The 15,150-nt window shown below is 41.8% G+C and overlaps 1 protein-coding gene across 5 annotated transcripts in view; it reads right to left on the bottom strand.

Moving 5' to 3' along the window:
• Window positions 1-4,344, bottom strand: part of greb1 (growth regulating estrogen receptor binding 1) — a 144,700-nt gene extending 140,356 nt beyond the window's left edge. For 3 of the 5 annotated variants that reach the window (XM_007897069.2, XM_007897070.2, XM_007897072.2), the window contains exon 1: window positions 2,851-3,133. The gene's annotated coding sequence lies outside the window, so the exon portion shown is untranslated. Of the gene's footprint in view, window positions 1-2,850; window positions 3,134-3,580; window positions 3,611-4,325 lie in introns of those variants that run through there. The other 2 variants (XM_007897075.2, XM_042333510.1) reach the window with 2 other exon arrangements.
• Between the last annotated feature and the right edge of the window lie 10,806 nt (window positions 4,345-15,150).

Here is a 15,150-nt window from a genome sequence, read left to right as displayed (position 1 = left end):
AACCTGGTGTTAAATTCTCACTCGCTTTGTCATCTGGAGGATGCTGCAAGAATTATATAAAAAGAAAGTTCAAACACCAGCAGGCCATTTGGTCTGTCAAGTTTACTCTGCCATTTTATTAGATTATAACACCTCTTATATGTGTCTGTCTGTCTGACTGTCATTCTGTTGTCTGGCTAACTGAAAGTCCATCCATTTGTCTATCTATCTATTTCCCTTTTGATGTTTGACAAGGCTTTAACAAGCTAAATTGCCCTTTTACCTCCTGTTTTGCTAAAGATTTTTAGTCCTGTTTTACGCATGTTGGAATACTGAGAGCAGAGCTATATATGGACAATTCACCCATTGGCCTGATCTCCCAAGTTTACATTTACATGTGTCTACATTGCCACTAATTGGTCACAGGAATGTTAGTACCAGTAATATTTAAAAAATAATATTTGGACAGAAAAAGCTTATATTTCACAAACTTGATAAAAATCAATTCAACATTCTGTTTTATGAATTAGATATTCTATGCTAACATTTTCCTAGAGGATATCAGACAGGTATACCAGTCCCCATCTGAAATGTACCCCAGTTCCTGTCTGCTATATACAGCTGATAATAAGTTATAATAAACATTTGGTATTGGGTCTTTCATATCAGGAGGATATCTCAGAGCACTCTGTGGGATATACTGTAAAGTGTAGTAACATAGAAACTGTGAGTTTTCTGGATGAATGCAGCAGCCAATTTGCACACAGCATTATCCCACAAACAACCATGAAGTGAATGATCAATTTTATTTGGGGGATTGTTGGCCGTGACACCAGGAGCAACTCATTTATTTTTTTAAATAGTGCCATGGGATCTTTACATCACCTGAATAGGCAGATAGGACCGAGGTATGACATCTCATCCGAAGGACAGCCCCTTCAACAATGCAGCACACCCTCAGCACTGTGCTGCAGCATTAGCTATCTATCAAGTCTAACAGTTTGTTTGTTTCAGAATAAAATTGTACTTCTGGGTTAGTTGTTGTTATCGCTACAGGACACTACTCAGTATTGCATGTCAATGAGACAGTTACTGTTGCTATGGTGCTTTGCTATGTACTGAACCAAATGACTCCTGAGATATCATATCACTGTGACATTCACAAGGTACCTCATTCATTTTTGCTTCACATTACCATATGTTGAAAATAATGTGGACATAAATTAATCTGACTAAAAAAATCCTTAAATATTTCTAGACACCTGTTATGGGAGTGGTGTGGGGGAAGATGTAGGACAACTGTCTGACCCAGTTCCTGTTTGACACATTGTGTACAGTATAGTATTAGCAACACGTGAGGCTGTTTTAGGATGATACCATAACTTCTCTCCATCTATACTAGGATGTCCCTTCAAAGGTAAGTGTGAGAAATCAGAACAAGTAAATTAAATGTGATTATTACCGCCTTAATATTGGTAGGAACACTCTCACGCTTTCCCAACAGGGATGTTTAATGTTATTTAAGGATGTACTTGCATTTTATACAGTGTGAGTCTGAGTCGACCTGATAGCACTAGTTAGTGAGGAGCCCTCAGATCAGCACGAGTGAGCCCCTGCCATCCCACCCGCAGATAGTTGTGCAATAAAACAATCCCCCCAACTCGTCCATATCGATAAACATATCCCCTTCCAAGACCCCATTGTGTTAACAAGAAGACCGGCGCACCACACAATATTGTTAGGAAAATAGCAATATAGAGAGATATATATATAAAAAAAAATAAACTCAGGACAACATTGAAGCACATTGCTGGGAACAGTTTGTCAACACACGAAATGGAAAAGATGTGGCAGAGAGGATGCTCTGAGATTTGCTCCCAGTGGGATCCAAGCTTCAGACCAGACGTGTTGTTCTAATGGTAAACACTGCCTCTTGCCAACGGGTCTGGGTGCTCCAGATCCCCTTCAATTTGCCAAGAGCAGAGAGAGTCCTTATAAACAATGACATGGGCCAACGTTTCCCCCCACCAACCCCCCCACCCCCAGTCTTATACAAAACATATACCCATTTGCAAAGCATTCCATTAAGGGGAAACATTATGCTCAGTGTTGTTGTGTCAGTCAGGAACACTTTGTTTCTTATTCTGTCCAAATATTTAGTTTGCAAAATCACAACAGTAATGCGAGAATACTGTTACTAAAATCAGTGTATCCAATAACACACACACACACACACACACTCTGAAAGCTCTTAACTGGATTTGCATAAAGGAAAGTTCCAGTTGTTTGGACAACCGACTTCCTAAAACATTAAAAGCTTCTGTGTTACAAAGTTGCAAATCAATTGACACGTTTCCATCCAGAGTATAGAAATCGGATGATTTACACTCTTTTTTTTTACAAAATCATTGGCATTTAGTAGGAGGGTGTACAGGCAAAGTGAAATGACTGCATATACCCCCCCCCCACTGCAAAATGCCAATGACTTAAACTGTGTTCAAAATATTTCCTCCATCCGAGTAACTTGAGCTCATTTAAAGGGGATATATCTATGGGTTTGGAGCATCGTCAAAAAAGCATCACTTCCAAACACTGCAGTGAAAAGGGTTGCAATACGGCCCTGGATTCGGGTTTTGAGCAGTAATAACGTTTGCACAGAAACTCTGAGAAAGTTTTAACCACCACATTTGCAAACCCTCTGCCTGGGAAACCGGTTCGATCTGTATGTGTGTGTGTGTGTGTGGCTTTTAAAACTTTTTGTTGGTCTATCAAGGGGTGGGGGGGGGGGGGGGGTGGGGGGAGAAGTTGGGAGGGATTGCACATCATCCAAACTTTTAAGTAAAGTGGGGGAGAGAGAGAGAGAGATCTTACCTTTAAAAGAAAAGACGTGTTTGGGTGTGTAGTGGTGGCACAAGTCTCTCTGCTGTGCTCTTGTTGTGCTGTGCTGTGGCCCGGGTTAGTTGCTGCTGTACTGACCAGGAGCTGAGGAAAGCATGGCTTGGCTTGGCTTGGCTTGGCTTCACTCTCTCTCTCTCTCTCACTCACTCACTCATCACACACACAGCTCACAGCAGCGATTTTCAACTCTTCCTCACGGCACAGCCAAGCGGCTCCCACCCTGACAGACGTGCTGCAGCCCTTTCCCATTCGTTCTCCCTCTCTTTAGAGAGAACGAATGGGAAAGGACATTATTATAATAAGGGGGTGGTGACACCTCCCCTCCACCCCCTCCCTCCCCACCCCCTCCTCCCCACCACCACCCCCTCCACCCCCTCCCCTCCCCACCTCCCCCCCCACTCTCCACCACCCCTCCCCACCTCCCCACTCTCCACCGCCCCCCACTCTCCACCGCCCCCCACTCTCCACCGCCCCCCACTCTCCACCGCCCCCCTCCACCCCCTCCCCTCTCCACCACCCCTCCCTAACTCCCCCCTCCCCACCTCCCCCTCCCCACCACCACCACCCCACCCCCCCTCTCCACCACCCCCTCCCCACCACCCCACTCTCCACCCCTCCCCACCCCCCCCTCCCCACCCCCCCTCCCCACCCCCCCACTCTCCACACCCCCTCCCCACCACCCCCTCCCCACCTCCCCACTCACCACCACCACCCTCTCCTCCTTCAGCACCTCCCCCCTCTCCTCCACCACCTCCTCTCCTCCTCCACCTCCTTCACCCTCCATCTCCTCCACCACCTCCCCCCTCTCCTCCACCACCCTCTCCTCCTCCACCACCTCCACCACTCTCCATCTCCTCCACCTCCTCCCTCTCCTCCTCCACCACCTCCACCCTCTCCTTCACCTCCTTCACCCTCTCCTCCACCTCCTTCACCCTCTCCTCCTCCATCACCTCCACCCTCTCCTCCACCTCCTTCACCACCTTCACCACCTCCTTCACCCTCTCCTCCACCACCTCCACCCTCTCCTCCACCTCCTTCACCACCTTCACCCTCTCCTTCACCACCTTCACCCTCTCTTCCTCCACTACCTCCACCCTCTCCTCCACCTCCTTCACCACCTCCACCCTCTCCTCCACCTCCTTCACCACCTTCACCCTCTCCTTCACCACCTTCACCCTCTCTTCCTCCACTACCTCCACCCTCTCCTCCACCTCCTTCACCACCTTCACCCGCTCCTTCACCACCTTCACCCTCGCTTCATCCACTACCTCCACCCTCTCCTCCACCTCCTTCACCACCTTCACCCTCTCCTTCACCACCTTCACCCTCTCCTTCACCACCACCTCCATCCTCTCCACCTCCTTCACCCTCTCCTCCTCCTCCACCACCTCCACCCTCTCCTCCACCTGCTTCCCCACCATCACCCTCTCCTCCACCTCCTTCACTACCTTCACCCTCTCCTCCTCCACCACCACCAGCCCTCTCCTCCACCTCCTCCACCACCTTCACCCTCTCCTCCACCAGCTCCTCCCCCTGAACACCTTTCACTTTTATCTCACCCTTATTTTTGGGTGTAGATATATATATAAATAAAAAAATCGTGGCTTTTCTAGCGCAACGTGCAATGCAATGTGTTCGTAAAACAATATTAAATTGCAGCTCGTTTTAATAATAATAATAACCCGAATTATACCTTTGCATTTGTTTAAACAAAGAAAACACATCAGATCGTTTTGTTCTGTAAACGTGGGGATTATATCTTTGATATTTCCTGCAAAATGTTTAATTGATTGTTTTCTGGTGTGTGTTTTGGAGGATTACAGATTGCAGATTGCAGTGTGTCCTGTGGAGAGGGCTGTGATATTGCACACACAAAACTATTGCCTTTGCCTTGTGTGTATGTGTGCGTTGCTTGACTTGGGACTCAGCTGTTGCATCTGTTTGCAAGGAAATACGGGCCACTAGTGCCCTCTACCATCCCAGAGCAGCTCCTGCAGTCAGTCAGTCAGTCAAACAGACTCTCAGGGAGACAGAAAGGAGACACGTCAACAACAACAGCAACAACTTGTATTTATGTAGCACCCTTCACTCCTTCCTGGAGCCCTTCATAGTGGCTGAGTCTGACAACCAGCGCCGGGGGGTGGGGGTGGGGGGGTGAGACTACTTCAATGAACGATCAGTAAACTTATGGAACAGTGGAAACCGGAAAGTGTTATTTGTTTCAAGAACAAATTAGATCGATTTCTGCAAGAAAATAATGTCTTGGGGTGCAGTGTATAGTTTGGGACACGACATGTCATGCAACTGCCAGGATGGCGGAAGGCGAACTAGATGGACCTTGGTCTTCTTTCGCCTCGCAAATTCTTATGTTCTTATGTGACTGTAAACACAATCAAAAAGGAAGGCCTTTAGGCGGGATTTAAAGGTGTGGAGAGACTCAGCTTCCTGACATAATAGGTGGTATGTAAATGTTAATTGTATTATCCAAAGGACAACATATTTGACAATGTAGCAATGCACAGAAGGTTCACCTAGACATGAAGCAATTACAGAAGTATACTTTACCTTCAATTTTATTTTATTTTATCATCATTGGCGGGAGAGCCTTCAGCCACTCTGCCCCAAACCTCTGGAATTCCATCCCCCAGTCACTCCGCCTCGCCCCCTCCTTAGCTTCCTTCAAGTCCCGCCTCACGACCCTCCACTTTGACCATGCCATCGGCCACCCCCATTCCCCTCCCCTCCCTTACCCCCCCCCAACCCCAGCTCGGGTCTGAAATGATGTGCACTGTCCAGCGCCTTGGGACATCCTCCCGACGTGAAAGGCGCTGTACAAATGTAATCTTGTTGTTGTTGTTCCTATCTAAATTAAAATGGTAAACTGTTATTTCTGTACTTAGCAGCTAAATATGCATATTATAACATTCTGTAAGACCCTGTGTGTACAGTACTCATAAAATATATTTTTTTGTATTCCAGCAATTTATATCTCTGATTAGCAGAGATGCCAGGGGTTATGTTTACACTGGAACACATAATTTAAAGCACACATAAAATTCATACAGCACGAGTGGGGGATTGACTATTAAATAGGGAAAGGCTGCCTGATAAGTGTACCCATACTCCCCCAATCCATTATTGTCTCTTATCTCCTGACATGAGCTACCAAGCCAAATGCAGCCTTGCAGATAATTGGAAATATCAACCAGATCAATCCTGTTGGCAAGATCTGTTTGTTTTTTCTAACAGCTGTCTTTTGCAGTATGGGTGAGATGAAACTGGATCATTTAAGAACTGAAATCTGGAATAATTGTTGAATGGAACAGCTTTGACTGCTTTAAGCACTATATAAAATGTTTGGAAATTCCTTAAAAGATCTGGCTGTTAATTATTGCCCAAGAGAGAAAGGAGATCAGAGAAGAATGAAAAACAAATCGAAAAGAACAGAGAAAATAAATAAAGAGCTTAAGAAACTATTACATAAAAAACCCAAATGGTACAAATAAAAAGGATTAAAAATAAAGAAAATACTTTAAAATAATATTAAAAGTTGTCTCTCACTGGTGCTTCAACGAATTTTATCACTGAATTGTGACGTATGGGTTCGCACTCATTATTCCCCACGCATTACATCTATGATTTCAGCCATACCATCAGAGGGAGCCAGTGACCAAAGTTTCAGTCCCTCACCACAGGGAGCAGCAATAATCGAGCAAATCAACATAACTCACTTTTCTTTAGCGTCTGAACTATTTACGCTCAGCTCTTAGTGTGCCAGTTCCTCAGGCCAGCTCGGGTCTGTAACTCTGTCAGTCCAGTGCCTTGGGACATCTTCCTGACACGAAAGGCGCTATACAAATGTAATTTTGTTGTTGTTGCTGTTCTTGTCAAATAGGTTGTCTATTGCTTACATACACAACTGAAGGTCTAGAAATTATGATCTAGGAGTAAAAAAAAATTACTTATGACCTCGGAGCAATTATCATTTGCTTCCTTTGCAGCAGATGAATTAGTGGGCCAAACAGGGCGCATGGGAAATGGCTTTGGATGTGTGATACAACAATTTACGAATGTAAAACATATATTAATAGCAGTGAAATGAGGAACATATTTCATAGATACAAATATATAAAAGATTAATGAAAAAGATAGAGCAAAGCATTTTCTCCTTTTCGTTTATTAATCTTATGGCATATGAGCCAAACTGCTCCCAAGCCTCCAACAAGGCAGCTCTGATCTGGTAGCAAAGAGCAAACAACAACAGCTTGCACTTCTATAGCGCCCTCCACACAGAGAGGCACCTCAGAGCACTTAGCAGTGGCGGAGCCTGACTCCGAGCCTGGGGGAGTGGGAAGGTGACCGCAGGCATGGTCAAAGAGGAAAGTTTTCAGGCAGGATTTGAAAGAGGGGAGAGAGGTATTTTAGGGGGAGGGCGAAGGGATGGAGGGAGAGTATTCCAGAGTTTTGGGTTGTAGTAGCTGAAAGCACGACCTCCGATGGCAGGGCGGGGATGTGCGGGGGACAAGCAGGAGAGTGAAGAGGTCAGAGAGGTAGGGAGGTACCGGGGAGTAAAGGCATTTGAACACAAGTGTGAGGATCTTGAAGTCGATCTGTTCAGTGGAGCCTGGCCTGAACTGGTGAGATGTGGGTACGGAGTTTGATCTGGGTCAGTATGCGGGCAGGAGAGTTTTGATTGAGCTGGATCTTTTGAATGGTGGAGCTGGGGAGACCAGCGAGGAGTGCGTTGGAGTAATCCAAGCGGGAGGTGACCAACAAATGTAAGAGGGTTTCGGCTGCATTTGGGGTAAGATACAGTCTGAGGCGGGCAATGTGACGGAGGTGGAAGAAGGCGGTCCGATTAGGGACCAGATGTGGTGGAGGAAGGACAGCTGGGGGTCAAACCAGAAGACTAGGTTGCGCACTGGTTCGGTGAGTCTCAGGTAGAGCCCAGGGAGGTTGAGGAGTTTAGATCCGTAGGAGTGAAGACGTTGACAGGAGTCAAGGAGTATGGCTTCCGTCTTGTCCATATTCAACTGCAGAAAGTTTACACTAATCCAAGCCTTGATGTTGCCAGACAACCTGAGAGAACAAAACAATGGCAAACCAGTGTATGCGTAATAGTTATGATGGATTTACCAGTTGTTTTAAAGAGTTAGTACTAAATGCTTTACATGATCCTATCCCATTCTATCCTTACATCTAATTTCACTCAGGAACAATATGTTCATGTAAAAGAGGAAATTAAATAATTCAATATACCAATGGATGCCAAGTGTAGCTTTTGTGCTGTGACAATCATTGTGTGGTACTTTTTCCAGGTTTTATTATGCGATTTTTTAAAATAGCTTGTTATAAATGAAATCTATTCTACACCATACACAACCAAAATACTGTCTTGCTAACAGTAGACAGTATCACGGTTCTTATTAAATAAATGATCAAATGAGATCAAAATTCAGGATGAGTGACACATCAAGGATACTGGAATTGGAAAAGCACTCATTGGAAAAAGAACAGCATAAATGATGCCTAAACACTGGAGAATTCCTTGGAACATAAAATGCATCGGACACAAGGAACACCATGTACCTTAGACAGACCCACTAGAATTAGCTCTGACCTGAGATTGCCTCAGAGATCTCATATAATCTTCAGAAGAAATGAGAACTCCATTGTCACAAAACAATAATTTTCAGAGTTTGGAGAGTTAGGTAGGTTTCTTTCTTCCCTGAAGCTCTGTTCATCTAAATACTTAATCACTACATTTTGCAATAAATCATATGCAGTTCTTTGAAATGTCCTCTCAACGTGAAATGTCAAATGAAGAATTATTATTATTTATGTTTCTGACTTCCTCTCAGACATGAAACAATTAATGTATTGAAATACAACAAATTGACATTTATATAGCGCCTTTCACGTTGGGAGGATGTCCCACTACAGTTCTTACAGTTTTTTATACGTGTACGAATTGGTCTAGTTGTAAAATACTGAAGGAAACAGTTTAATGTAAAGCATTCCCACCACCTAAACAATAAATGTTTAAAGTTTCCTATTATTGGTTTTGGTCAGAGCTTTTGCAGTTTTTGCTATTTTGAGACTTGCAACTTGCTGTTTGTGGATAGTTGATCTGACAATCACAAACGGAGGTTGACATGGCTTATCAGGTTTGCAAGTATTGCATTTTAGATCTCATCAATGTAATTTACATCAAAATGTAAATTACTAAGAAAAATACCTTAAGACCTACACTTTGACTGTGCCTATGGCCACCTCCCTTCCTTGTGATGCAACCCGCCATTGTGTAGCACTCCAAGACTCTATCCTGTGTGAAGAGCGCTATGTAAATGCAAATTGTTTTGTTTAGAAAACATTCTTTAAAGAAACAACAATTTAACATTGATACAGTGTCTTGCACATCGGGAGAACGTCTCGCAATGCTTCACAGAGCCGACTTGGAGCCTGTGCTGGAGGTGAGGGGAGGTGAAGAATGTGGCGGGGTGCGTAGGTTTCCAAAAGGAAAGTTCTTAAGATGAGCTGTAGCCTTGGGAAGAACAACAACTTGCAATGATATAGTGCCCTTCACACGGATAGCATCTTGGAGCGCTTCGTAGTAGTGTGGTGTGACACAGAGTTGGAAAGGAAGGGGAGGTGACCGAAGACATGGTCGAAGAGGAAAGTATTCAGGCGTGATTTGAAGAGGAACAAAGAGGGAGCAAGACTGCAAGATTGAGGTAAGGAGTTCCAGAGATTCAGAGCATAGCACCTGAAGGGATCAAGGCAGAGGGACTCCAGGATTGAGTTCCAAAGAGTGGGGGCAGAATGGTAGAATTTTAGACTTCTCAAAGCGCTCCATAGAATTATACTGTAAAGTGAATTGACTGTATATTTGTGGGCGAAACGGGGCAGCCAATTGAGTAGAGTACAGGAATGTCCCACAAACAGTTGTGGATTGATGTGACCAATTGTTTTTTTTCTTGAGGGATTATTATCCTAATATGCATAAGTTCTTAACCTTGCTTTACCATAATTAGTAGCAACATATATGTCACACACATAGTACAAGAAGTAAACATCTTATATGCTGCCTCTTTTGTTCAGTTTTCCAGTTTGCTTTGGTACTTCCTATTTTAAGAGTAGGTTTGCCAGTGTTAGCAATGTTAGGCTTTGGCTTGCCATTGTCTCTCTCTTCTATGCCATTGAACTGCTCTTTATAGATGTGGAAATTTCAGTCTGGTTAGGTTACTCGTAAGCCTGATAATGGCTTTCTGCAATGCAATATTATTATTATCCAGTTCATCACGGACCACCACCTGCTCTTTATTTGTTATTGTAACTGGAACTAGTTGCTTATTATTAGACATTATCCTGCTATCACTAACTTTCCTGTCATTGTTTTTCTCTGACACATTTAAAACTCATTTAAGATTTTTACAACTTCTGTGTCATTCCCAACAATTGATCTCCCATTTTTGTTGTTTATTTTTTTCCATTCTTGCCTTTGTGCTTTGGGCTCTCCCTTCAGTCCAGTTGTTACTTATTGTTTTGTTTGTTTTGTGCCATTTGTCTTTCTTCCTCTCATGAAATTACAGTCAATTCACTTTACAGTATATTCTATGAAGCCGTCTCAAAGACGTGATAAGGCACTATATCGAATGCACGGATTATTATTGTTCTTATGCCGTTTCATGTATTTGGCTACATATTTAATAATGTATTTCCGTGTCCTGGCTAGCAGTCCACCAGATAAATTGGTCTTTCACCTGAGGTTACCTCGACCCTGTGTGCCTACAAAAAACAGAAATTATCTGTGAAGCAATTTGAGATATTTCACCTGCTATAAAATAAAAGTTTTGTTTTCTTACTATTGGAGTGTTGTAGGTCAGTGGTTAGAGTACTCGACTTGCATGTGAGAGACCTAGATTCAAGTCCCAGCAGGGTGAAATGTTGGGCAAGTTTCCTTTCTCCATGTACCTCTGTTTACCTAGCAGTAAGTAGGAATGCGGTTGTTAGTCGATTGGCGGATCGCTTTTCCGGGGTAATACTTCCTTCAAAAAAAATAATAAATTGGTCACTTCAATCCACGACTGTGCGCAATTGGCTGCCACGTTTTACCCACAAAATATACAGTCAATTCACTTTACAATACATTCTGTGAAGCGCTTTGAGATGCCTCGAAGATGTGATAAGGTGTTATATTAAATGCAAGGATTATTATTACTATTACTGTCAAACTCTGTATTTATAGATTCCTTTAATTTAATTAGTTTACATATTAATATAGTACAACCAGTGCATCAATACATTACACAAAATTTTGGTGCAATGAAAAATGTACAATAAATATCATAGTTAAATAAAAATAATCTAAGCAATTAAGAATGAGAAAAAATATTAGTACATGCCTTCTCAAAATGCAGTAATACTTTCATTTTTATCATCTCCTCTCTTAGGTACAATAGAAATGCAAATACTATGCACTCCTCGCTGGTCTCCCTAGCTTCACTGTAAACAAGGTCCACCTGTATCCTCACCTGTACCAGGCTCCGCACCCCCATCATCCTAATGCTTGCCAGGCTCCACTGGTTCACTATTGCAGAACGGATTGATTTCAAGATCCTTACTTTCAGTTTCAAATTACCCGGACTCATTCCTATCTCTCTGATCTGCTCACCCTTCACTTCATTACCCGGGGCCTTTACTCAGCTGAAACTAAACTGGCATGTGTCTTCTGCACATCCCTCATCCCCTCCCTCCACCATTAGCAGTAGCGTGTTCAGCACTTATTCCCCGAATCTTGTGAATTCCCTGTCTCAATCCCTCCATCTTGCCCCTTCTTTGCCCATCTTCAAAACACACTTAAAAGACTTTCCTCTTTGACTGTGCCTTCAGTCACGTTCTCTCTCTTTGTAGTTCGGCATCAAACAGCACCCCTGTTAAGCGCCCCGAGACAGTATTTGTGTGAAGATTGCTATATAAATGCAAATTGTTGTTGTTATTGTTGTATTTTGAATATAATTTTGACAATCTCAGTGCCAGTCTATTTGAGTTGTGAGCACACTTGCCCTGAGATCCATACAGTTCTGGAATTGAGCCCATTCAAAAGCAGTTTCTAAATCTCATAAATGAGGAATTATTTCGATGAGAAAGGAGTTCCCTTGATTTCCTGCCCAGTATCTTCCCTCATCAAAATTCAGCAAAAAATAAAAGACTTGGTTCACCTCATTCATCTGATTGTTTTTCTGGAATGTTTCTAGTGGAGATGAGCTGCTATATTTGCCTGTAAGTCACTACCCTTTCAAAAAGTAACTCACTGCCATAAATGCTTTTGCAATCTTATCTAATGCAGAAATTAACATACTTACTGCCCTGCAGTTTAGTAGTTAGAGCACTCGATTGACAAATGAGAGGACCTGGGTTCGATTCCTGACAGGGCGAAATGTTGGGCAAGTTTCCTTACTCCACACGCCTCTGTTCACCTAGCAGTAAGTAGGAGCCCGGTTGTTAGCTGATTGGAGGATCGCTTTTCCGGGGGTAATAATCCCTTGCAAAAAAATAAATAAAATAATAATTTAGTCACTCAATCCACGATTGTTTGTGGGACAATGCTGTGTGCAATTGGCTGCCGCGTTTCACTCACACAATATACAGTCAATTCACTTTATAGTAAGTTCTGTGAAGCACTTTAAGACGCCTCGAAGATGTGATAAGGTGCTATATTAAATGCAAGAATTATTATTGTTATGCATTACGTTATATTTACATGATTTTAGATTATCTTAAATACCACCAATAACAACAAAAACTTGCATTTATATAGCGTCCTCACGCAGGTTACCATCCCGGAGCTCTTGACACATACAATGGCATGTACACGTGATAAATAAGATATATTTAAAAATATCGGAATGTATTTGTATACATTAATTCTTTATTCTAAACTCATTTTACAGATTTCACAATTCAATTATCTAATGCTGGCAATAGTTTTGTTATATCAGAACAAAAGTAAACGGAAACAGAAGGAGTGACAGATTGAGACAAGGGAAACAAAGTACTGTAAAATGCCTATATCCAGCTTAGTCACTTTCTCCTTTGTTAGTAGATTACTTTACTGCTCTTAAAATACTCACTTGACCTAGAAAGAACAAAATGCCGGTAGTTCTTTTTTTAAATATGACTATCATTGGCTTATAATGCACCTGAAAAACTGCTGGCAAGAAAGGATATGATCTTACCCTGATAACATGTCAGCTGAAATTGTCACGAGGCTGACCATGCAAATACTAAATATAGTAATGATGGGTAAAGTGAAATTTAATCATGGTTTGATTTAATCAAACTATAGTTGGGTTTCGTCCTGCTATATTTAGTAACTGAGCCAACTTTTTGTGAGCAACCAAGTGTAGAAAGAAATATAGTGCTGTATTACACCTACCTAAATAGAGCATTTGTCAATTATGTGACTAAGTGCACAACCAAAGGAATTCATTCTTCAGGGGCTTTGCTCATGAAATTGTTTAGGTTGTGGTTACATGTGGAACATATCTTCAATGTTTTTGTCTATATTGAGCTGATGAGGCAGCAACCTTTTCTAATACAGTCATACATTTGGAAACAAAAATTTATCTCTAATTAAAAGCAGGACAAATCAAAATTGCATGTGTTATCCATTTAAAAAAAAACAACTATATTAGGGAATGAGATTTTGGTGAATTTTCCATACAGAGTTTGTTGGCATTTTGATTGAAAAGCTAAAAGTATAATTCCTGAACCTGTTCCATTGAAAAAATCTGCACAGCAAAAAAGAAGCCAAACATTCAGTCAATTACTATTAGACATGGAAAATATTAAACAATATTATAGAATATATTTACAACAAATTCTAAATACTTTTGCATAGATTTAGTCACACATTAATTTCACTAAAACATGTTTCCCACCTGTGAAGATCATATTATCTTTAGGATTTGTAATACAGTATATTCACTTTAGGCATCAATTATTAATGCATTTCATTTCTTTGCATTATTGGTTTCCCAAAATTAAAAAAAAAGAATTGAGCTCCTTAAAATAAATTACAGTATTGATTCAATTAATACATTTACATGTTTGTCACTGGATGTCCATGCATAATTTTGGATTCTCCATATTTGTTAAAATTCATATTATTTTCAACTACTTCTAATATTTAAGATGACCACAGTCTCCTAATAAACACACACCCACTACAATTTAACATTGAAGAATAATACATTGAGGAATAAATGTTGAAGCAGCATTTTCAAACTGCTGTCCTTCAGACTAGATGTTAATCCAAGGCTTGTCTGCTTTTTCAGATGGATATTAAAGATCCCATTGCCACCTCCCTCCCAGTGTTCAATGACCTCCTCAAGATTTATCCAATTGATCACGCTTTCCTCTACACATCATCATCAGTTCCCAACCCCAGCTCAGGATGCCGAGAAAGCAGTGTGAAGCACGTTGAGAAGTCTTTCCGATGTGAAGGGAACAGTATAAATGTAAATTAATAATAATAATCATTGCATTTGATATAACACCTTATCACGTCGAGACGTCTCAAAGTGCTTCACAGGATTTACCGTACCAATTTGTGTTCAGCAATGTCCCACAAACAGCCATAAAGTGAATAACCAATTTTATTTGCGGTATTTGTTGGCTAGGACACTGCGAAAAATTCCCTACTTTTTTTGACTAGTGCCATGGGATCTTTAAAGTTGACCTCAACAGACCTCAGATCAACATCTCATCTGAAGAACGGAATTGTACTGTACTGCCATATAAGTGCAAATTGTTGTTGTATTGCCCACGAATAAAGCACCTTATCACAGGAGACATCTCGTTTTTCGTTTCGCCCACAAAATACCAAGTCAATCCACTTTACAGAATATCCTGAAGCACTGAGATATCTCGACAACGTGATAAGGCACTGTATCAAACTGTAAGGATTCTTGTAGTATTCGAAAAGAGCGTTTTGCTCGGTGTCCTGATCAACAATCATTGATTAAAGATAATCAATCATTCACATTCTTTGGGCTTCCTTCGCCTGGCAATTTTTAATGTTCTTATTAGCTGTTTGTTGGACGTTGTGTGCAAACTGGCTGAAGCATTCTCCTAACAATTGCACAGCTGCTACAGTTTAATTCAAATTTGCTTTGAAATATCTCCCGTGATAAGGCACCAGAGACATCCGTGCCTTATCATGGGATAATGCAATAATCAAACTATTAGGGGGATAGACACCATTCGAAG

Source organism: Callorhinchus milii, unplaced genomic scaffold, assembly GCF_018977255.1.
Source record: "Callorhinchus milii isolate IMCB2004 unplaced genomic scaffold, IMCB_Cmil_1.0 Scaffold3, whole genome shotgun sequence".
NCBI classification, from domain to species: domain Eukaryota; kingdom Metazoa; phylum Chordata; class Chondrichthyes; order Chimaeriformes; family Callorhinchidae; genus Callorhinchus; species Callorhinchus milii.
Note: the sequence above shows the minus strand (reverse complement) of the source record. Positions and strands in the feature narration are given on the sequence as shown.